General features: G+C 47.7%; 1 pseudogene; it reads right to left on the bottom strand.

Annotated features, from left to right (window-relative positions):
* LOC129835912 (BLOC-2 complex member HPS6-like) lies at positions 1-2,269 on the bottom strand (annotated as a pseudogene).
* Between the last annotated feature and the right edge of the window lie 20,568 nt (positions 2,270-22,837).

The raw sequence follows: 22,837 nt of genomic DNA, 5'->3' as shown, positions 1-22,837 counted from the left end.
TCAGGTGGGGTAAGGAAGTGAGGTCACCCTGCCCCCGGAGACAGTCCTGTGTTTAGAAGGGCTGTGTTGATCCAAGATGGCCACCGTGTTGCTGACATCAGGATTGTGCTGCTGAGCTAAGCCTATACTGGGATCGGTAGTATCCCTGGGCAGTCCTTTAGCCTGGCGAGGGGGCGTGGGTGGGGGGAACGAGGGCGACTGGAGGACGTCAGCATTCCGCTGGTTGGGCCTGGTCGCTCTCTGTAGAACCCCACTGAGCAACGTCTTCAACAACCCAATGGTCAACTGGCTGGATTGGGGATCAGCAAAGGTAAAGGAGGATGAGGAGGAAGAGGAGAGAGAGGAAGAGAAGGGAGGGACATTCAAGGAGGATGATGAGGGTATATTTTTCAGCACCATGTTGAGTATGGCCGTGACCGTGAGCTCTTCAGGACACAGGGCCCATAGGAGGTCTAGGTATGGATCCAAGTCTTGATGCTGGGCCACCTCATACAGTAATGTAGTAAAGATCAGTAAGGGACTCTGCCTGCAGAACCTCTGGGCCACTTGCGTGACCTTCTCCCACTGCCGTCTCCCCATCAAGATTCTCAGAGCCTGGAGGACCGTGTTGGGTCTACCACTCACCAGGAGAAGATCCACCTCCAAGTCCTGGTTTTGTTCATAATCTGGGTCTTGTTTCAGGGCAGAGGCAGAGTCAACAGGGCGCGTTTATACAGGGACAGGCTCTCTCCATTCTCAGCTGATCCCCTACCTCCAGATTAGCCCCAGATGGAGCCACCCAAGCCTAGACCCATCTCGAAGCTCGCCGATGACTGCTGCTTCTGGGCTAGCTCCAGGAACCTGGGCAGCCAGCTGGGCTGGAAGTGGAAGACGGAGTGACACAGGAGCTCGAAGATGTGAATGGCCGAGTTAGCGGCAGTAGGGCTGGAGTTGGAGCTATGGCTGGGTCTAACTAGGGCCAGTGCTGGAGCAAGGTTTGGGTGACTTGAGTTTAGGCTGGCTGTTGCCATTGGTGTAGGGAAGGTTTGTCGGGACAGTATGGGCCTGTACAGGGCTGAGGACAGTCTTCCAGACCTCTGTGGATGCTTTAGAGGACAGAGAGCCCTCTATGTTGCAGTGTAGCTGCAGAGCGCTCTGAGTGGCCCTCCAGGCCTGACCGGGGAACAGGGTGAAGATGGAGTTGAGGTAGCGTAGAGTCTCGGTCGAGCTCTGACGACAAGAGGATTCTCCCCACCTCCTGCTGCACTAGACTCTCACACACCCCTATTTCGCAACAAAGTCTCCTTCACTCACGCTGCCAAACATACCCTCGTAAAACTGACTATCCTACCGATCCTCGACTTAGGCGATGTCATTTACAAAATAGCCTCCAACACTCTACTCAGCAAACTGGATGCAGTCTATCACAGTGCCATCCGTTTTGTCACCAAAGCCCCATATACTACCCACCACTGCGACCTGTATGCTCTTGTTGGCTGGCCCTCACTTCATATTCATCGCCAAACCCACTGGCTCCAGGTCATCTACAAGTCTCTGCTAGGTAAAGCCCCACCTTATCTCAGCTCACTGGTCACCATAGCAGCACCCACCCGTAGCACACGCTCCAGCAGGTATATCTCACTGGTCACCCCCAAAGCCAATTCCTCGTTTGGCCACCTTTCCTTCCAGTTCTCTGCTGCCAACGACTGGAACAAACTGCAAAAATCACTGAAGCTGGAGACTCTTATCTCCCTCACTAGCTTTAAGCACCAGCTGTCAGAGCAGCTCACAGATCACTGCACCTGTACACAGCCCATCTGTAAACAACCCATTATCTACCTACCTCATCCTCATACTGTATTTATTTATTTATCTTGCTCCTTTGCTCCCCAGTATTTCTACTTGCACATTAATCTTCTGCAGATCTACCATTCCAGGGTTTAATTGCTATATTGTAATTACTTCGCCACCATGGCCTATTTATTGCCTTACCTCCCTTATCTTACCTCATTTGCACTCACTGTACATAGACTTTTATTTTTTCTACTGTATTATTGACTGTATGTTTGTTTATTCCATGTGTAACTCTGTGTTGTTGTATGTGTCGAACTGCTGTGCTTTATCTTGGCGAGGTTGCAGTTGTAAATTAGAACTTGTTCTCAACTAGCCTACTTGGTTAAATAAAGGTGAAATATATATATATATATATTTTTTTTAACTGTGGGGACAACGTCATCGATGCACTTATTGCTGAAGCCGGTGACTGATGTGCTATACTTCTCAATGCCATCGGATGATTCCCGGAACGTATTCCAGTCTGTACTAGCAAAACAGTCCTGTAGCTAAGCATCTGCTTCATCTGACCACTTCCATGTTGAGCGAGTCACTGGTACTTCCCGCTTTATTTTTTGCTTCGAAGCAGCAATCAGGAGGATATAATTATGGTCAGATTTGCCAAATGGAGGGCGAGGGAGAGCTTTGTACGCGTCTCTGTGTGTGGAGTAAAAGTGGTATAGAGTTTTTTTTCCCTCTGGTTGCACGTGTAACATGCTGGCAAAACGGAGGTAAAATGGTTGACGTGATTCATGAGGATGACAGGTTGTTTAGCTTTCTAGTTAAGATCTCGAAAGTATGATGTTGACATGATCAGTCCAATCAAAGCTATGGTGGATATAATGTGATTTTACATCAATTTTATCTCTGACCAATGACCTTGAGCCTTCTTGGATGGGCACTTCTAATGTAACTCTGTGGCAGCACCCAAGGGGCTTGAATTTTTGGGCTCTACCCGTAGATTGTGCTGTTATGTAGTGTCCCTATGAGTGACAGAACACTGAGCCATTTTGGAGCTGCCTTACTCAAGAAATCAAAAAAGAGACCATGTTTGTATCCAGCTTTATTACTAACAACAAAAAAAAAATTATACATTGTTTGCAAACTGATATGTGATGCGTATTAATGGAAAAATGACATGCAAAACAGGCCAAAAAAATCTAATAATAAAATAATTGTTGGCTAAACAGGTGGGGCTCAAAATTGGTGGGGCTCTACCCCACCTGCCCTGAATGACGGGTCGCCACTGGACCTTACAGATAATTGTATATGTTGTGCACAGAGATGAGGTACTCATTCAAAAATCATATTAAACACTATTATTGCACACAGCACATTTTTAAACAGGTTCTTCTGAGAACTTATAGGGGACCCCCCTTTTTTTGTCCATGATGGCTAACACAAATATAACTTACATTTTTCAAAAATGGTGATGTAATGCTAAAAGCTTTGTGAGTAAATTCATGCAGTGTATTATTTGTTCTCCTACAACTTTGAACCAAACGTGAGAATTGCCCAAATGGTGTGCCTGTCCCAGGTAAGGTTGTGGAACTTTGAACTTCAAGTAAATTAATTGTAAAAAAGTATTCAATTCCCTTCACCTACTCTTTTAGTTCTATCACAGAAGCTTATTTCATACACAATAGTTCCCAAGTCTATTCGTGAAATCAAATCCGTTTTTTTTTATAGATTACATTTTGTCCCTTAAAGCGATGTCCACTTCGTGTGACACAATACTGTGCCAATACCGTGTCACAATACTGTGTCATTTTCTTGCAATGAGGAAGTACAAAAGGCATGGCTGGAGCACATGGCCTGAACAGATTGTAAGCTCTATCAGAGTGATGTATAAAAAATATGGCACTTCTCTACCATTGCCTCAAAAGGGGTCCGTTTCTTAGTCATTTAGTGTGTTGCCATTTGAATGTACAGTGGGGAGAACAAGTATTTGATACACTGCCGATTTTGCAGGTTTTCCTACTTACAAAGCATGTAGAGGTCTGTAATTTGTATCATAGGTACACTTCAACTGAAACTAAAACAAAAATCCAGAAAATCACATTGTATGATTTTTAAGTAATTAATTTGCATTTTATTGCATGACATAAGTATTTGATACATCAGAAAAGCAGAACTTAATATTTGGTACAGAAACCTTTGTTTGCAATTACACAGATCATACGTTTCCTGTAGTTCTTGACCAGGTTTGCACACACTGCAGCAGGGATTTTGGCCCACTCCTCCATACAGACCTTCTCCAGATCCTTCAGGTTTCGGGGCTGTCGCTGGGCAATACGGACTTTCAGCTCCCTCCAAAGATTTTCTATTGGGTTCAGGTCTGGAGACAGGCTAGGCCACTCCAGGACCTTGAGATGCTTCTTACGGAGCCACTCCTTAGTTGCCCTGGCTGTGTGTTTCGGGTCGTTGTCATGCTGGAAGACCCAGCCACGACCCATATTCAATGCTCTTACTGAGGGAAGGAGGTTGTTGGACAAGATCTCGCGATACATGGCCCCATCCATCCTCCCCTCAATAAGGTGCAGTCGTCCTGTCCCTTTTGCAGAAAAGCATCCCCAAATAATGATGTTTCCACCTCCATGCTTCACGGTTGGGATGGTGTTCTTGGGGTTGTACTCATCCTTCTTCTTCCTCCAAACACGGCGAGTGGAGTTTAGACCAAAAAGCTCTATTTTTGTCTCATCAGACCACATGACCTTCTCCCATTCCTCCTCTGGATCATCCAGATGGTCATTGGCAAACTTCAGACGGCCTGGACATGCGCTGGCTTGAGCAGACTTCAGACGGCCTTGCGTGCGCTGCAGGATTTTAATCTATGACGGCGTAGTGTGTTACTACTGGTTTTCTTTGAGACTGTGGTCCCAGCTCTCTTCAGGTCATTGACCAGGTCCTGCCGTGTAGTTCTGGGCTGATCCCTCACATTCCTCATGATCATTGATGCCCCACGAGGTGAGATCTTGCATGGAGCCCCAGACCGAGGGTGATTGACTGTCATCTTGAACTTTTTCCATTTTCTAATAATTGTGCCAACAGTTGTTGTTACACAGCTCTCTGGTCTTGGCCATTGTAGAGAGGTTGTTTTGATTGAGTGTGTGGACAGGTGTTTTTTATACAGGTAACGAGTTCAAACAGGTGCAGTTACTACAGGTAATGAGTGGAGAACAGGAGGGCTTCTTAAAGAAAAACTATCAGGTCTGTGAGAGCCGGAATTCTTACTGGTTGGTAGGTGATCAAATACTTATGTCATGCAATAAAATGCAAATGAATTACTTAAAAATCATACAATGTGATTTTCTGGATTTTTGTTTTAGATTCCGTCTCTCACAGTTGATAAAAATGATACAAATTACAGACCTCTACATGCTTTGTAAGTATGAAAACCTGCAAAATTGGCAGTGTATCAAATACCTGTTCTCCCCACTGTATATACAGTATGTAAATAACAATACTTTTTTGACAATTTAAGTATAAAAAGCAATGAAAACATGTTTTGGTGAAATCATATGGAAGGCTTACTGTTAACAATAAGTCCCAAAATGGACCATACAGCCTCAAATTTCCAATGGTGTGACAGCTTTTTTTCAGGGCTGGCGTTATGGGCGAGCCTTAGGGGGCCTGGCCCACCCTACCGTACCTCCTTGCCCCTCTGTCTCTGTCTCAGTATGTGTAGACCATGTCTCTGATGCTGTTCGGACCAAAAGAGTATGGCATGTCATACTATTTCTGTCCAGACAGATTCAGATACATGCGCTACATACAGAGGGGCGCAGTTTTGCTCGCTTAGAGGCATTCTTTGACGATATAGTTTCAGAAGAGAGAAAGAGGCAAAGTGAGAGGTATGGGATCAATATCAGGCCAAATGTATTCACAAATGTAAATCACCAATCCACAAATGTAAATCACTTTCCACAAATGTAAATCACTTTCCACAAATGTAAATCCCTTTCCACAAATGTAAATCCCTTTCCACAAATGTAAATCACTTTCCACAAATGTAAATCACTTTCCACAAATGTAAATCGTTATCCACAAATGCAATTCACTATCCACAAACAAACACCTTTTGATTTGTATTTGTAAATCGACATATTGCAATATACTTTTTTTTATAACTGCAGATATGCAGGTCATTTCCAAGGGTCTTGAGTAAAATGACTGCCATAAAGACAAAAAGTTATCACTCGTAGAAAGCGATCTGTAGTCATAGAAAAAAGTTGGTTTGTCACGTTCCTGACCTGTTTTCTGTTGGTTTTTATGTGTGTGATGGTCAGGGTGTGAGTTTTGGGTGGGCAGTCTATGTTTTCCGTTTCTATGTTGGTTTTGGGTTGCCTGGTATGGCTCTTGATTAGAGGCAGGTGTTTTGCGTTTTCCTCTAATTGAGAGTCATATTAAGGTAGGGTGTTCTCACTGTTTGTTTGTGGGTGATTGTCACTGTGTCTGTGTTTGTTGCACCACATGGTACTGTCTCATCTCGTTCGTTCGGTCGTTCCTGTTTATGTGTTCCTCGTTTCATGTAAGTTCATAGTTTAGGTCTGTCTAGTTCGTTTTGTTGTTTTGTAAAATTATTCATGTGTTCTTCGTGTGTTTAGTTTCGTCTTGTTAAATAAAGTTCATTATGTATTCACAACCCGCTGCGCCTTGGTCAACTCACTCACCGAAAGAGAGCCGTTACAGAATCACCCACCAAACCCAGATCAAGCAGCGGGTTAACGGACAGCAACGACAGCAGCAGCGCAAGAAGGAGGAATGGACTTGGGAGGATGTTTTGGACGGGAAAGGTTGCTACACATGGGAGGAGATCCTGGCTGGAAGGGATCGCCTCCCATGGGAACAGCTGGAGGCACTGAGGAGAGCAGAATGCAACCGGAGAAGGGAACCGGAGTTATGAGGGGATGCATCTAGCACGGAAGCCCGAAAAGCCCATGAGTACCACCCAAAAATTTCTTGGGGGTGGCTAAGAGGTAGTGGGCCGAGGGCAGGTAGGAGACCTGCGCCCACTTCCCAGGCTAACCGTGGAGAGCGGGAGTACGGGCAGACACCATGTTACGCAGTAGAGCGCACGGTGTCTCCTGTACGGGTGCATAGCCCAGTGCGGGTTATTCCACCTCCCCGCACTGGTAGGGTTAGATTGGGCATTGAGCCAAATGTCATGAGGCCGGCCCTACATATCTGGCCGCCAGTACGCCTACACGGTCCGGTATTTCCGGCGCTACCTCCTCGCCCCAGCCCAGTACCACCAGTGCCTACACCACGCACCAGGCTTCCAGTGCGTTTTAAGAGCCCTGTTCCTCCTCCACGCACTCTCCCTATGGTGCGTGTCTCCAGCCCAGTGCCTCCAGTTCCGGCACCACGCACTAAGCCATCTGTGCATCTCCAGAGCCCTGTACGCACTGTTCCTTCTCCCCGCACTCGCCCTGAGGTGCGTGCCCTCAGCCCGGTACCTCCAGTTCCGGTACCACGCACCAGGCCTATAGTGCGCTTCGAGAGGTCAGTGTGCCCTGTCCCTGCTCCCCGCACTAGCCTTGAAGTGCGTGCCGTCATCCCGGTACCTCCAGTTCCGGCACCACGCACCAGACCTACTGTGCGCCTCAGCAGGGCAGAGTCGGCCGTCTGCCCAACGCCTTCTGCACTGCCTGTCTGCCCAGCTCCGTCTGAGCCATCTGTCTGCCCAGCGCCGTCTGAGCCATCTGTCTGCCCAGCGCCGTCTGAGCCATCTGTCTGCCCAGCGCCGTCTGAGCCATCTGTCTGCCCAGCGCCGTCTGAGCCATCTGTCTGCCCAGCGCCGTCTGAGCCATCTGTCTGCCCAGCGCCTTCTGAGCCATCCGTCTGCCACGAGCCATTAGAGCCACCCGTCTGTCCCGAGCCATTAGAGCCGTCCGTCAGTCAGGAGCCGCTAGAGCCGTCCGTCAGTCAGGAGCCGCCAGAGCCGCCAGCCAGTCAGGAGCTGCCAGAGCCGCCAGCCAGTCAGGAGCTGCCAGAGCCGCCAGCCAGTCAGGAGCTGCCAGAGCCGCCAGCCAGTCAGGAGCTGCCAGAGCCGCCAGCCAGTCAGGAGCTGCCAGAGACGCCAGCCAGTCAGGAGCTGCCAGAGACGCCAGCCAGTCAGGAGCTGCCAGAGACGCCAGCCAGTCAGGAGCTGCCAGAGACGCCAGCCAGTCAGGAGCTGCCAGAGACGCCAGCCAGTCAGGAGCTGCCAGAGACGCCAGCCAGTCAGGAGCTGCCAGAGCTGCCCTCCGGTCATGAGCTGCCCTCCGGTCATGAGCTGCCCTACAGTCATGAGCTGCCCTACAGTCATGAGCTGCCCTACAGTCATGAGCTGCCCTACAGTCATGAGCTGCCTTACAGTCATGAGCTGCCTTACAGTCATGAGCTGCCCTACAGTCATGAGCTGCCACTCAGCCCGGACCTGCCAGAGTCCCTCAGCCCGGACCTGCCAGAGTCCCTCAGCCCGGACCTGCCAGAGTCCCTCAGCCAGGACCTGTTTATGTGTTCCTCGTTTCATGTAAGTTCATAGTTTAGGTCTGTCTAGTTCGTTTTGTTGTTTTGTAAAATTATTCATGTGTTCTTCGTGTGTTTAGTTTCGTCTTGTTAAATAAAGTTCATTATGTATTCACAACCCGCTGCGCCTTGGTCAACTCACTCACCGAAAGAGAGCCGTTACATGGTTGGATAAATTTGATCCTATTGATGATGTTGACCCGGATCACTGGTTGCTGCGGAAAAGGAGGAGGTGTGAAATGGCTAGCTAGTTAGTGGTGCGCGCTAATAGTGTTTCAATCGGTGACGTCACTCGCTCTGATACCTTGAAGTAGTTGTTTCCATTGCTCTGCAAGGGCCGCGGCTTTTGTGGATCGATGGGTAACGATGCTTCGAGGGGGACTGTTGTGAGAAGCCCCTGACTGCAGTGTGCAGTTCGGGGCATGGCTCAATGTGGGCGGAGTCAAACGCATTTAAACCGAACCCTTCCCGTCTCCTTCAAAGTCACCCAAGTTAAGGTTCACGACGAAGGTATCAACGTCAACGAAAGCGAATCTTATTCGAACCTAACCTACATGGATGAAAATATAAACCATGGAAGTAAGTGAGAGTGTCTGTCACGGCCGTTTAAAGGAGTGGACCAAGGCGCAGCGTTTTGAGCGTACATACTGTACTTCTTTATTTCCGATGTCGCCAACAAAACAGGAAACATCCAAACGACACTTGAAGCCACCGTAGTGCTCACAGGCAACTAAACATGGACAACTACCCACAAAACCAACATGGAAAATGGCAACCTAAATAGGCTCCCCAATCAGAGACAACGATAAACAGCTGTCTCTGATTGGGAACCAATTCAGGCCACCATAAAGCTACATCCCCCTAGACATGGGCCCCTCAAGAGCACCCATAAATTCTCATCACTAGTGGATATAAGTTATTTTTGGGATACCCATCGGATTGTGTGATTTTCTTTTTTAAAAGGAAAACATGCCTCAAATTAGGCGATGGTGGTGCCTAGTTCTCCTGCAGAACTTTCCCATGCCGTAAGTCTTGAACATTATAAAGACTTTTCATTTGCATCCTTAAAATCACTTGTTTCACTGTAGCCAGACTGACCTGAATATATTTTCATATTGAATGTATTTAATGTATGTCATTCACTCACTAAGGTCTGAAGAAGAGAGGTTGAAAGATCGAAAAAGGCGTGGCGAAAACAGGAGGTGGAGGTGTCATATTATGAGTGGTATAGTCTTAAACCAATGTTTAAAGACGTAACCCCCCCCCCCCCCCCTCCTCATATGATGAGTGGTATAGTCTTAAACCAATGTTTAAATATGTAAAGAAAAAACTCCTCATATGATGAGTGGTATAGTCTTAAACCAATGTTTAAAGACGTAATACCCCTCCCTCTCCAATATATTTCAGGTTGATGTAGAAGACGCCCCCCCCCAAGAAGTCACAACATGTCACATCAGCATCCAGCTCTGCAGGGTCAGGCACTGTATAGACTATTAGCTAAAGTAAGGTGCATTCAGGTACACACATCCCTAGAGGTTCCCTTACATTCTTTAATGACCACAATCTGTTTTCGTTCTAGACTATACTGAAAACAAAATGCACAGCGAACTGGGAGCTGTGAACTGGGTATGTAGTCTACTGTGTGTGATGCTGAAGGCTTGTAGCATGGTGAACTGGGAGCTGTGAACTGGGTATGTAGTCTACTGTGTGTAATGCTGAAGGCTTGATGCATGTCAAGATATAATAGTTGTGAGGACTTGTTGCGCAGTTATAGATATCACTGAAAACCCCTTTAGTAATAGTGGCTTTTGTTTGCATGGTGGTATTGTGAAAGTGGGGTGTAAATTTGTCTTGATCACCCAATGAGGTACTACTCTTAATATTTATTCTTCCTTTTTCGTCAAGGAAGCAGATGTTCTTCTCAGGGACACCCTAGAGCAGTGGTTCTCAATCCTAGTCCTGGGGACCGAAAGGGGTGCACATTTTTGTTTTTGCCCTAGCACTACACAGCTGATTCAAATCATCAAAGCCTGATGAGGAGTTGTTGATTTGAATCAGGTGTGTAGTGCTAGGGCAAAACAGAAATGTGCACCCCTTTAGGTCCCCAGGACCAGGATTGAGAACCACTGACCTAGAGGCAGCAAGGTGGTGGGAACGCCAAACATTTAAAGGTACCGTTTCCCTCCCTAGTTGGGATGGACGGGGAAGACCGCATTACAACCCTTAAAGAGCTACGGTTGTATGATGGCCTGGATGAAGAGGAAAATATTATCCTCAAGTAATCATTCATGTTCTCGTTCCAGTTAAAGAGAGAAAATGAGATTGTTCTATGTGAAGGCAGTTGACAACAAGAAAATGACTGTCTTCGTCTCTTTTGAGGAGCAGGAGTGAAGCCATTTTTGAGGAGTGGTCAAATCTTGTTTTTGTCTGCTGTGTTAATTGTGTTATGTTGTTTAGTAAAGATGGCGTAGAAGTCACCCGAGTCTCTGATCTCTTTATTGGAGCTGGTATAACTTAATGTACAGTGCACATTCCGCTTGTCAATATGTCTATATGGTATAGTCTGTCTCCATTCTCATGAGGAAAGTAAATAGCATTATAAATCAGGATAGGTAGTAACTGTAATGATCGTAGTAATCCTCCTCCTCGGACGAGGAGGAGAGGCGAGAAGGATCAGACCAATATGCAGAGTGGTTAGTGTTCATATTTAATGACAATAGACTGAACACTTCAAAATACAAAACAACAAACGTGACAAACCGCAAACAGTCCCGCGTGGTACTAACACAGACACGCGATACAAGCACCCACAAAAACCACGTGAATCACCGGCTGCCTAAGTATGATTCTCAATCAGGGACAACGATTGACAGCTGTCTCTGATTGAGAATCATACCCGGCCGAACACAAACATCCCAACATAGAACAAACACATCGACAACCCACCCCAACTCACGCCCTGACCAACTAAAATAATACAAGAGAAAGGAAAAACAGGTCAGGAACGTGACATAACCCCCCCCTTAAGGTGCGAACTCCGGGCACACCAGCATAAAGTCTAGGGGAGGGTCTGGGTGGGCGTCTGTCCACGGTGGCGGCTCTGGCGCTGGTCGTGGTCCCCACCCCACCATAGTCAAACCCCACTTCCTTGGCCTCCTCCCAATGGCCACCCTCCATATAACCCCCATTAGATTAAGGGGCAGCACCGGAATGAGGGGCAACACCGGAATGAGGGGCAGCACCGGACTGAGGGGCAGCACTGGAATGAGGGGCGGATCCTGGCTGGCTGGCTCTGGCGGATCCTGGCTGGCTGGCTCTGGCGGATCCTGGCTGGACGGCTCTGGCGGATCCTGGCTGGACGGCTCTGGCGGATCCTGGCTGGACGGCTCTGGCTGGTCCTGGCTGGACGGCTCTGGCTGGTCCTGGCTGGACGGCTCTGGCTGGTCCTGGCTGGACGGCTCTGGCTGGTCCTGGCTGGACGGCTCTGGCTGGTCCTGGCTGGACGGCTCTGACTGGTCCTGGCTGGATGGCTCTGGCTGGTCCTGGCTGGACGGCTTTGAAGGCTCAGTACAGACGGACAGCTCTGACGGCTCGGGACAGACGGACAGCGCTGGGCAGGCAGGCAGCTCAGACAGCGCTGGACAGGCAGCCAGCTCAGACACTGGCTGCGCTGGAGAGGAGGAAGGCTCTGACAGCGCTGGACAGGTGGGAGCAGCCGGAGAGAGAACCCGGAGAGACAGCCTGGTGCGGGGGGCTGCCACCGGAGGACTGGTACGTGGAGGTGGCACCGGGTATACCGGACCGTGAAGGAGGACACGCGCTCTTGAGCACCGAGCCTCCCCAACCCTACCAGGTTGAATGGTCCCCGTAGCCCTGCCAGTGCGGCGAGGTGGAATAGCCCGCACTGGGCTATGCTGGCAAACCGGGGACACCATTCGTAAGGCTGGTGCCATGTATGCCGGCCCGAGGAGACGCACTGGAGGCCAGATGCGTTGGGCCGGCTTCATGACATCCGGCTCGATGCCCAACCTAGCCCTACCCGTGCGGCGAGGTGGAATAGCCCGCACTGGGCTAAGCACGCGTACTGGGGACACCGTGCGCTTTACCGCATAACACGGTGTCTGACCAGTACGACACCCTCTCACTCCACGGTAAGCACGGGGAGTTGGCTCAGGTATCCTACCCGGCTTTGCCACACTCCACGTGTGCCTCCCCCCAAGAAATGTTTGGGTCTGACTCCCGGGCTTCCGTGCTAGCCGCGTACCTTCATACCCCCGGTTCCTCTCTCCGGTTGCCTCCGCTCTCCTCGCTGCCTCCAGCTGTTCCCATGGGAGGCGATCCTTTCCAGCCAGGATCTCCTCCCATGTGTAACAACCCTTGCCGTCCAAGACGTCTTCCCATGTCCATTCCTGTGTCTGTCTCTGCTGCTGTCGCTGCCCGTTTACACTCCGCTTGGTCCTAGATTGGTGGGTGGTTCTGTAACGATCGTCGTAATCCTCCTCCTCGGACGAGGAGGAGAGGCGAGAAGGATCAGACCAATATGCAGAGTGGTTAGTGTTCATATTTAATGACAATAGACTGAACACTTCAAAATACAAAACAACAAACGTGACAAACCGCAAACAGTCCCGTGTGGTACTAACACAGACACGCGATACAAGCACCCACAAAAACCACGTGAATCACCGGCTGCCTAAGTATGATTCTCAATCAGGGACAACGATTGACAGCTGTCTCTGATTGAGAATCATACCCGGCCGAACACAAACATCCCAACATAGAACAAACACATCGACAACCCACCCCAACTCACGCCCTGACCAACTAAAATAATACAAGAGAAAGGAAAAACAGGTCAGGAACGTGACAGTAACTGAATATATATGCTCAATGAAATAATATCATTACGAAGTTATAACATTTATCAACACAATTTTAACAGTACCTGACAAGAATAATACATCTGCTGTTGTCACGTTCCTGACCTGTTTTCCTTTGTCATGTATTTGTTTTAGTTGGTCAGGGCGTGAGTTGGGTGGGTTGGTCTAGGTTTGATTTTCTATGTTGGGATTTTGTGTTCGGCCTGGTATGATTCTCAATCAGAGACAGCTGTCAATCGTTGTCCCTGATTGAGAATCATACTAAGGCAGCCAGGGTTTTACTTGTGTTTTGTGGGTGTTTGTTCCTGTGTCAGTGTTTGGGCCACACAGGACTGTTTCAGGTTAGTCACGTTTGTTGGTTTTTGTATTTTGTAGTGTTTGTTGTTTTTCCATTAAATAATGAATACTTACCAATCCGCATCTTGGTCCGATCCATGCTCCTCCTCGTCTGAGGAGGAGATCGACTACGACAGCCGTTACAGAAACACCCACCAAAACAGGACCAAGCGGAGTGGAGAAGGAAGGCAAATACAACAGCAATGGGGAAAATAGGAATGGACTTGGGAGGAAATCCTAGACGGGAAAGGACCCTGGGCAGAGCCAGAGGAGTGTCGCCGCCCCAAAGCGGAGCTGGAGGCAGCGAAGGCGGAGAGGAGATATTACGAGGCGAAAGCAAGGCAGAGCGGCTGGAAGCCCGAGAGGCTCACCCAAAGATTTCTTGGGGGAGGGCTAAGAGGTAGTGGGCCGAGGGCAGGTAGGAGACCTGCGCCCACTTCCCAGGCTAACTGTGGAGTGATAGGGCGTCGTACTGGTCAGACACCGTGTTATGCGATGGAGCGCACGATGTCCCCAGTACGCGTGCTTAGCCCAGTGCGGGCTATTCCACCTTGCCGCACTGGTAGGGCTAGGTTGGGCATCGAGCCGGGTGCCATGAAGCCGGCCCAACATATCTGGCCTCCAGTACGTCTCCTCGGGCCGGCGTACATGGCACCAGCCTTACAGGTGGTGTCCCCGGTTCGCCATCATAGCCCAGTGCGGGCTATTCCACCTCGCCGCACTGGCAGGGCTACGGGGACCATTCAACCTGGTAGGGGTGGGAAGGCTCGGTGCTCAAGAGCGCAGGTCCTCCTTCACGGTCCGGTATATCCGGCGCCACCTTCCCACCCCAGCCCAGTACCAACACCACGCACCAGGCTTCCAGTGCGTTTCCAGAGCCCTGTTCCTCCTCCACGCACTCTCCCTGTGGTGCGTGTCTCCAGCCCAGTGCCTCCAGTTCCGGCACCACGCACCAGGCTTACTGTGCGCCTCAGCAGGTCAGAGTCGGCCGTCTGCCCAACGCCGCCTGCGCTGCTTGCCTGCTCAGCTCTGCCTGAACTGTCTGCCTGCCCAGCGTGGTCTGAACTGTCTGCCTGTCCAGCGCTGCCCGTCTGTTCCGAGCCTTCAGAGCCGTCCAGCCAGGACCAGCCAGTGCCGTCCAACCAGGACCAGCCAGTGCCGTCCAGCCAGGACCAGCCAGTGCCGTCCAGCCAGGACCAGCCAGTGCCGTCCAGCCAGGACCAGCCAGAGCCGTCCAGCCAGGACCAGCCAGAGCCGTCCAGCCAGGACCAGCCAGAGCCGTCCAGCCAGGATCAGCCAGAGCCGTCCAGCCAAGACCAGCCAGAGCCGTCCAGCCAGGACCAGCCAGAGCCGTCCAGCCAGGACCAGCCAGAGCCGTCCAGCCAGGACCAGCCAGAGCCGTCCAGCCAGGACCAGCCAGAGCCTTCCGCCAGCCAGGATCCGCCAGAGCCTTCCGCCAGCCAGGATCCGCCAGAGCCTTCCGCCAGCCAGGATCCGCCAGAGCCTTCCGCCAGCCAGGATCCGCCAGAGCCTTCCGCCAGCCAGGATCCGCCAGAGCCTTCCGCCAGCCAGGATCCGCCAGAGCCTTCCGCCAGCCAGGATCCGCCAGAGCCTTCCGCCAGCCAGGATCCGCCAGAGCCTTCCGCCAGCCAGGATCCGCCAGAGCCTTCCGCCAGCCAGGATCCGCCAGAGCCTTCCGCCAGCCAGGATCCGCAGAGCCTTCCGCCAGCCAGGATCCGCCAGAGCCTTCCGCCAGCCAGGATCCGCCCCTCAGTCCGGTGTTGCCCCTCAGTCCGGTGCTGCCCCTCAATCCGGTGCTGCCCCTCAATCCGGTGCTGCCCCTCAGTCCGGTGCTGCCCCTCAGTCCGGTGCTGCCCCTCAGTCCGGTGCTGCCCCTCAGTCCGGTGCTGCCCCTCAGTCCGGTGCTGCCCCTCAGTCCGGTGCTACCCCTCAGTCTGTTACTGCTCTTTGGAATAGTGGGATTGACTTGGAGGGTGGATATTGGGAGGAGGCCACGGAAGCGGGGATTGACTATGGTGGGGACCACGACCAGCGCCAGAGCCCCCACCGTGGACCGACGCCCACCCAGACTCTCCCCTAGACTTTGTGCTGGTGCGCCTGGAGTTCGCACCTTAAGGGGGGGGTTCTGTCACGTTCCTGACCTGTTTTCCTTTGTCATGTATTTGTTTTAGTTGGTCAGGGCGTGAGTTGGGTGGGTTGGTCTAGGTTTGATTTTCTATGTTGGGATTTTGTGTTCGGCCTGGTATGATTCTCAATCAGAGACAGCTGTCAATCGTTGTCCCTGATTGAGAATCATACTTAGGCAGCCAGGGTTTCACTTGTGTTTTGTGGTTGTTTGTTCCTGTGTCAGTGTTTGGGCCACACAGGACTGTTTCAGGTTAGTCACGTTTGTTGTTTTTTGTATTTTGTAGTGTTTGTTGTTTTTCCATTAAATAATGATTACTTACCAATCCGCATCTTGGTCCGATCCATGCTCCTCCTCGTCTGAGGAGGAGAACGACTACGACAGCCGTTACAGCTGTTCACTGCAACAATATCAGTAGCTTGTCTCAAGTATAGCATGAAGCAAAAAGTGTTAAAACACATGTTCTGGTACCACTTAATATATAGTATTTCTTACGATCGTCAAAAATGAAATACGTTTGTATTCAACATGTACCTTGCACAAACGTGTGTGTTTGTATTCAGTGTGTGACTGTCAAACCTCAGATGGACAAAAAAAACACTGGTGGGTGGGGTCAAATGTTTGACTCCGCCCACATTGAGCCCCGCCCCGAACTGGGCACTTGACTGTTGTCGATGTGTGCAGAGGGTCCCTGGTTCAAGCCCAGGTTGGAGCAAATGCAATCCTGTTACAAAGTCTGATTCCATATCCTACACCTCCCCTCTACCTTTTGCATGCCTCTCCTGGCGAAACGGTTAGAGTCCTCAGGAATACTTATGTCTCCTTAATGCTCATCGTCTGTGCAACATGAGACAGCGGATGGATTATAATCACTTACAATGTATGGCATATCTTTCACATTTAGTGGTGCTATTGTAACGGATGTGAAATGGCTAGCTAGTTAGCGCGTACGCGCTAGTAGTATTTCAATCAGTTACGTCTGCAAGAGCCTCGGCCTTTGTGGAGCGATGGGTAACGATGCTTCGTGGGCAACCGTTGTTGATGTGTGCAGAGGGTCCCTGGTTCGCGCCCGTGTCGGGGCGAGGGGACGGTTTAAAGTTATACTGTTACACTATCACACTGGCCAGCTAATTCAACTATTTGGGGGATGAACGGGTGTACACCGCAATAGTGTTGCAAATATAGAGTAATCTAGGGCTAGGGTTTTGATTATTTACGTTGGACATACTATGGTTACACATATGGCTGACATATTATGGTTATCGTACTATAATTTCTGATTTATAGAAATCGCTTTCTATGGGTACAACTTTTTTTCTACGGGTGAGAACCTTTTTCCACGCGTGAGAACTTTTTGTATTTTTCTTCTCGTCAATGCACATGTTTGTGCATTTCCCTCCTATGTGCAAATCTTTATGGCAGTCATTTTACTTAAGGCCCTTAGGAATGACCCGCATATCTGCAGTGATAAAACAATTCTAATGCAATATATCGATTTACAAATACAAATCAAAAGGTGTTTGTGGATAGTGAATTGCATTTGTGGATAGCGATTTACGTATGTGGATTGCTGATTTACATTAGTGGAAAGTGATTTCCATTCGTGGATTGGTGATTTACATTTGTGAATACATTTGGCATGATATTGATCCCATATGGGCCCCTTACTACACATGCGTTCGGAACGTGTGCGGTGGCACATTTTCATGTGTCTGAAAGTACAATATTCAAACGTTCTAATCCCTTGGTGTACATTTTTACACGTGATTCTTCCACATGTTGTGTTTGCATTTACAAGTGTAGAAAACGAGTGTCTTCTGTGATGTTGCTTTTCAAAGTAGGAAAATTGTATATGGTTGATTTTCTCTTATCCAAAAGCCTTTATATTTATATATATATATATATATATATATATATATATATATACAGTATGTAAATATAGAAGCCCACTGACTAATTCATTCAAGCAAGTTTAACTTCCTTCAGCTATATCAAGACAAGACCGTGGTAATTATTGGAGCCAAATCACAGAGAGAATCGGGCCGGACATGATAATTCACGGCCACCAAAGATAAAACACTAGGTAAAAAACCCTAGGTGTAATCTTTTATTCTGAACTCAACTTCTAATCACACATTACAAATGTGACCGAAATAGCTTTTTACCACCCCTCAGGTGCCAAGGTACGTCCGTTTTTATCTCAGGCTGATACAGAGACGCATCAATGCTTTTATTACAAGCAGGCTTGACTACTGTAATGATCTCCTGTCTGGTCTACCCAACAAAGCCATTGGTCAAATGCAAAACAAACAGACTGCTGCAGCGTGGTACTGACCAGGACCAGACAGAGGTCACACATCACACCGGTTTTAAGGTCGCTGCACTGGCTGCCTGTGAGTTTTAGAATTAATTTTAAGATTCTTCTATTGGTTTTTAAATCAATCAACGATTGGTGCACCCCAATATATGTCAGACATGCTTTTGAGTTATGTACCCAGTAAGTCCCTCAGGTCCTCAGGCAATAGCCTTTTAACTATCCACCTTGGGGGGGTCAAAGGACCAAGAGGCATGGAGAGGCAGCCTTTAGTTAATATGCCTCCAGCCTCTGGAATAGCCTGCCGGAGAACCTGATGAGGCCCGAAACTGTGGATCTTAAAACACACCTTTTTAGCTTTGCTTTTCATTAGGGTGTTTTTTTAGTCTTTTAGTTTAAAATAATAATAATTTTGTTTATTGTGTAAATATTTCAGTTTTTAATTTCATAGTTTTTTCCTGTGAAGTGCATGTCTGAAGCTATATCAATACAGCTTGATTTGATTTATAACACTGTTCGAGAATAAATGGCCTTTGAAATGACCCATGTCCTTCCTCCACTGCAGCCAGGTCCTTTCCTCCAGGCTTTGTGGCTTGGAAAGGGTAGTGACTATTAACACATGAATCTAATAATCAAACAGATGAGATTTTGGAAAGTAGGTACTTTAGTCAAAACACCCCCATCTAGTGGATATATAGTGTCATTAGAATGAGTAAGAAATCACAATTCAAGAGAAAGGCTGGAGGAACCTATTGTTACTATAAAATAATGAATACACAATGGAGGGGATTTGCTTTCACATGGACTTATAGCTTGTTACTTCAGAGGCAAAATTGTTGATATGCAGAAAATAGAAATTAATGTATTAACAGGGAACAATCTTTGACAAATAAGGCAATTGATATGTTATTAACTTGAGGTATGAAATAAGGTATAACATATTTGGAATGTTATTGACATCTCCATGGGTCCAACTTGGGAGGGGGGGGGGTCAAAGGTCATTCAGTACCTGTATGTATTCTGGGGGATATTTATGAGACATATTGGGCAGCATTGGGATGTGCTTTATTATTACATGGTACCCTAGATGATAACTACACCAAACTTCCCACAGAACAAGGAGACCCATTGGAAAAGTTCCATAGAGTCATCATGGATTCAGTGTAAAATCAGTCACAGCAGCCTATTTTCAAGTTGGCCACCATTTACTTCAATGTAGAGGGACTGAATAGATTTTTTCTGGGCAGAAATGAATTAATAATTTGTGTAACAAGACCAATAAAGACTGAAAATGTGTATTACTGTGAGGAAAATGCTAAAACATGGCCCAGGGATGTGAGTTACAGTATATGCATTTAGCAAAATATTACCAGAACGTTTGCTTAATTACTCAAATGTAAATGTAATAAGGGTAGAAATATGACAAAACGGCTAAAATAAGGTCAGGTTAAGACGGGCTTAGGAGATCTTATATGTTTTCTTCTATGAGATAATATCATTCATTTAACATGACCTTTATAAATTATGAAGCTTTTTTGAGCTTTTTTCAATACATAAATGTTTTTAAAAAATCACAAAATGTGACGTTAAGCTACCAAATAAGTTGTTTTCGGCAATTATCCAAAATCAACTACAAAACGCCATTCCTTACCCAATAGGCTGAACGCGTGTAAAAAAAATGTGCCCATAACAAGTGTTCTAATCACCTGTAAATGCACACCGAACAGGTGTAAAGAACACGTGCAAAAATGACCATAACAAGCGTTCTAATCCCCTGTAAATGCACACTGAACAGGTGTAATGAATGCGTGTAAAAATGACCATAACAAGCGTTCTAATCCCCTGTAAATGCACACTGAACAGGTGTAAAGAACACGTGTACAAAAAGTGACATTTGACACTTGAAAAAAGCAAGTGAAAAAGGATAAATACAAGTGTTAAGACGTGTTCCGGGTAAGACGATTTGAACCTTCTTTAGTGCGTTGAAGACATCTTTCTAGAGCCCCGACTCTCCGACCTGAAGACCACTTGACGTCATGATTTCACCTAGTTTTTTTTTTAAAGTTCCCAGTTGTCTTGAAAGCACCATAAACCTATGTCAGTATGTCTTTTTCTGGTCACAAACTATTTGAATTTTTTAAATATATTTTTACTGACCCGAATATGATGTATTTTTCTGAACAGTTGGTCATAATTATGTCCTCTATTTTACCGACTGGTCATCATTTTGACTACTAGTGTCACGTTTCTGACCTTATTTCCTTTGTTTAGTTTTTATTTAGTTGGTCAGGACGTGAGTTGGGTGGGTATTATCTATGTTGTCTGTTTCTATGTGGGGTTTTCTCGTTTGGCCTGATATGGTTCTCAATCAGAGGCAGCTGTCATTCATTGTCTCTGATTGGGAACCATATTTAGGTAGCCTGTTTTGTGTTGTGGGTTATTGTCTATGTTATGTTGCATGTTAGCACTGTGTTTATATAGCGGTCATGTTCGTCTTATTTATTTTGTTCTTTTTGTTTAAGTGCTCTTCATTAAATATAGAAGAATGTATTCAAACCACGCTGCGCTTTGGTCCGCTTCTTACGACGATCGTGACAACTAGGCCATAATGTGATATATTATGTATAATAGATCAAGCAATGGCATAAACAAATCTACATCACATTTTTTTAGCACATCTGCTTACAGTAATTGTTGCATAATTCACCCACAGACATTAAATGCATAGAAAGACACACAGTATTGTTTTATTTTGTTACTGGTTAGTCTTTCTATAGCTAGAAGACTCCTGATATCCCCAGGAGTGCTAAATCAATTGTTTGTCTGTCGTTGTCTAGTACTTACTGTCTTTTTGCTAAATAGAGCCTAGCTACTTTAAGTGCTGCCTGTCTTCCCAGTAGCCTACCTGGTGTGTGAACCGCTGACTGCGCATAACTTGCAGATGATTGTTGACGCGTCAACCAGGATTAAGGGGCAGAGCAATACGTGACTGTTGTTGTTTTGGTAATCAGTGGCTGTATTGGAGGCGAGGTGGTTTCTCCTCTCCTAGTCAGTTAGCAATTAGCACTGGGAGTTGTGCTTTTCACCTCTGCAAGGCATTTAGTAATTATTACTTCAGTCTCCACTGTTTTCTCTGAGGCGGCTGTGTCAGTGGCGTTCTCGTTGCAAAACTAAGACGGTATCTGCCGAGTTGTTTGAGGAAGTGAAGAGAGGAAGGTTCCACACCACTCTCTCACTTGAGTATCTTACCTAGTTATTTTCAGATCTCATTTAGCTCTTTTGTAGCTTTGGCAACTATGTGTGTTTTCTATACCTGTCCACTCCTCTCCCTGTAGGCTTTACAGACGCTCCCCACCCCTTGGCTGCAACCCTTCTAATTTAGTGTACCCTGCGGGCACAACCCATGTGAAATTCCTGGTCTCTGGCAGCGCTTGGAACTGCCGATCTGAGGTCAAGAATGCAGATATGATGCCCTTCAGTCCCTTGACTTTTTCGCCCTGACGGAGACATGGATCGCCCCCAGAGAACACTGCTTCTCCAGCTGCTCTCTCTTCATCTGACTATGTTTTTGCTCATAGTCAGAGCGTATCTGGTCGTCGCGGTGGTGGCACAGGGCTACTAATTTCTCCTATGTGGAGATTTTCTCTTTTCTCCCTCATGCACCTGTCCAACTCCTCATTCAGGCAGGTGTCCTCAAGCTTAAAATTGTAGTCATCTTTCGCACCACCAGGTGTCCTTAGAGTTCCTAAAATTACCTTGACACCCTGATAAGCTCATTTCCTGACAATGGCTCACCGCTCTTCGTACTTGGCGACTTCAACCTCCCGATGTCTGACTTCGATTCATTTCTTTCAACTCTTTCTTTACCCTCTTTGCCTCTTTTGACCTCATCCTTTTCCCGTCCCCTCCCACTCACAAGGCAGGCAATATGCTTTACCTCATCTTTACTAGAGGCTGTTAACCTACTAATCTCATTGTAACCCCCCCTCCAGGTCTCTGATCACGACTTTGTTTCCTTTTCTGTCTCCCTCTCCTCCAACCCTAACCCTACCCAGATGGTCACAATCTACGCTCTCTTTCCTACTACTCTGTCCTTTTCTATCCTATCATCTCTCCCTTCTGCTAAATCCTTATCCGACCTGTCTCCTGATCCTGCCTCTTCGACCCTACTCTCCTCCCTTCTGCATCCTATCTCTCACTGTCCCCTTTCCTCCAAGGCCAGCTTGGCCCTCCCCTCCTGCTCCATGGCTGATTGATTCATTGCGAGACTACAGAACGGGGCTGTGGGCAGCTGAGTGATAATGGAGGAAAACTAAACTTCCGGAGGACCTATTATCCTTTCACTCCCTGCTCTCTACCTTCTCTTCCTCTGTATCCGCTGCGAAAGCCACTTTCTATCACTTTAAATGTCAAGCTTCTGTCGCTATCCATAGGAAACTATTTTCCACCTTCTTCTCCCTCCTTAATCCTCCACCCCCTGCCTCCCTGCATATGACTTTGTCAACCACTTTGAAAAGAAGGTTGACAACATCTGCTCCTCATTCACTCAGCCTATTTTTCGTCCACTGGTCCCACTGACACAGAACTGTCTCAGGGAGACCAAGAACCCGATGGTCACTCTGACAGAGCTCCAGAGTTACTCTGTGGAGATGGGAGAACATTCCAGAAGGTCAACAATCTCTGCAGCACCCCACCATTCAGGCCTTTATGATAGAGTGGCTAGAATGAAGCCACTCCTCAGTAATAGGCACATGACAGCCCAACCTAGAGTTTGCCAAATGGCACCTAAAGACTTTCAGACCATGAAAAACAAGATACTCTGGTCTTATGAAACCA

This window comes from Salvelinus fontinalis, chromosome 37 (genome assembly GCF_029448725.1).
Source record: "Salvelinus fontinalis isolate EN_2023a chromosome 37, ASM2944872v1, whole genome shotgun sequence".
Lineage (NCBI taxonomy): Eukaryota > Metazoa > Chordata > Actinopteri > Salmoniformes > Salmonidae > Salvelinus > Salvelinus fontinalis.
Note: the sequence above shows the minus strand (reverse complement) of the source record. Positions and strands in the feature narration are given on the sequence as shown.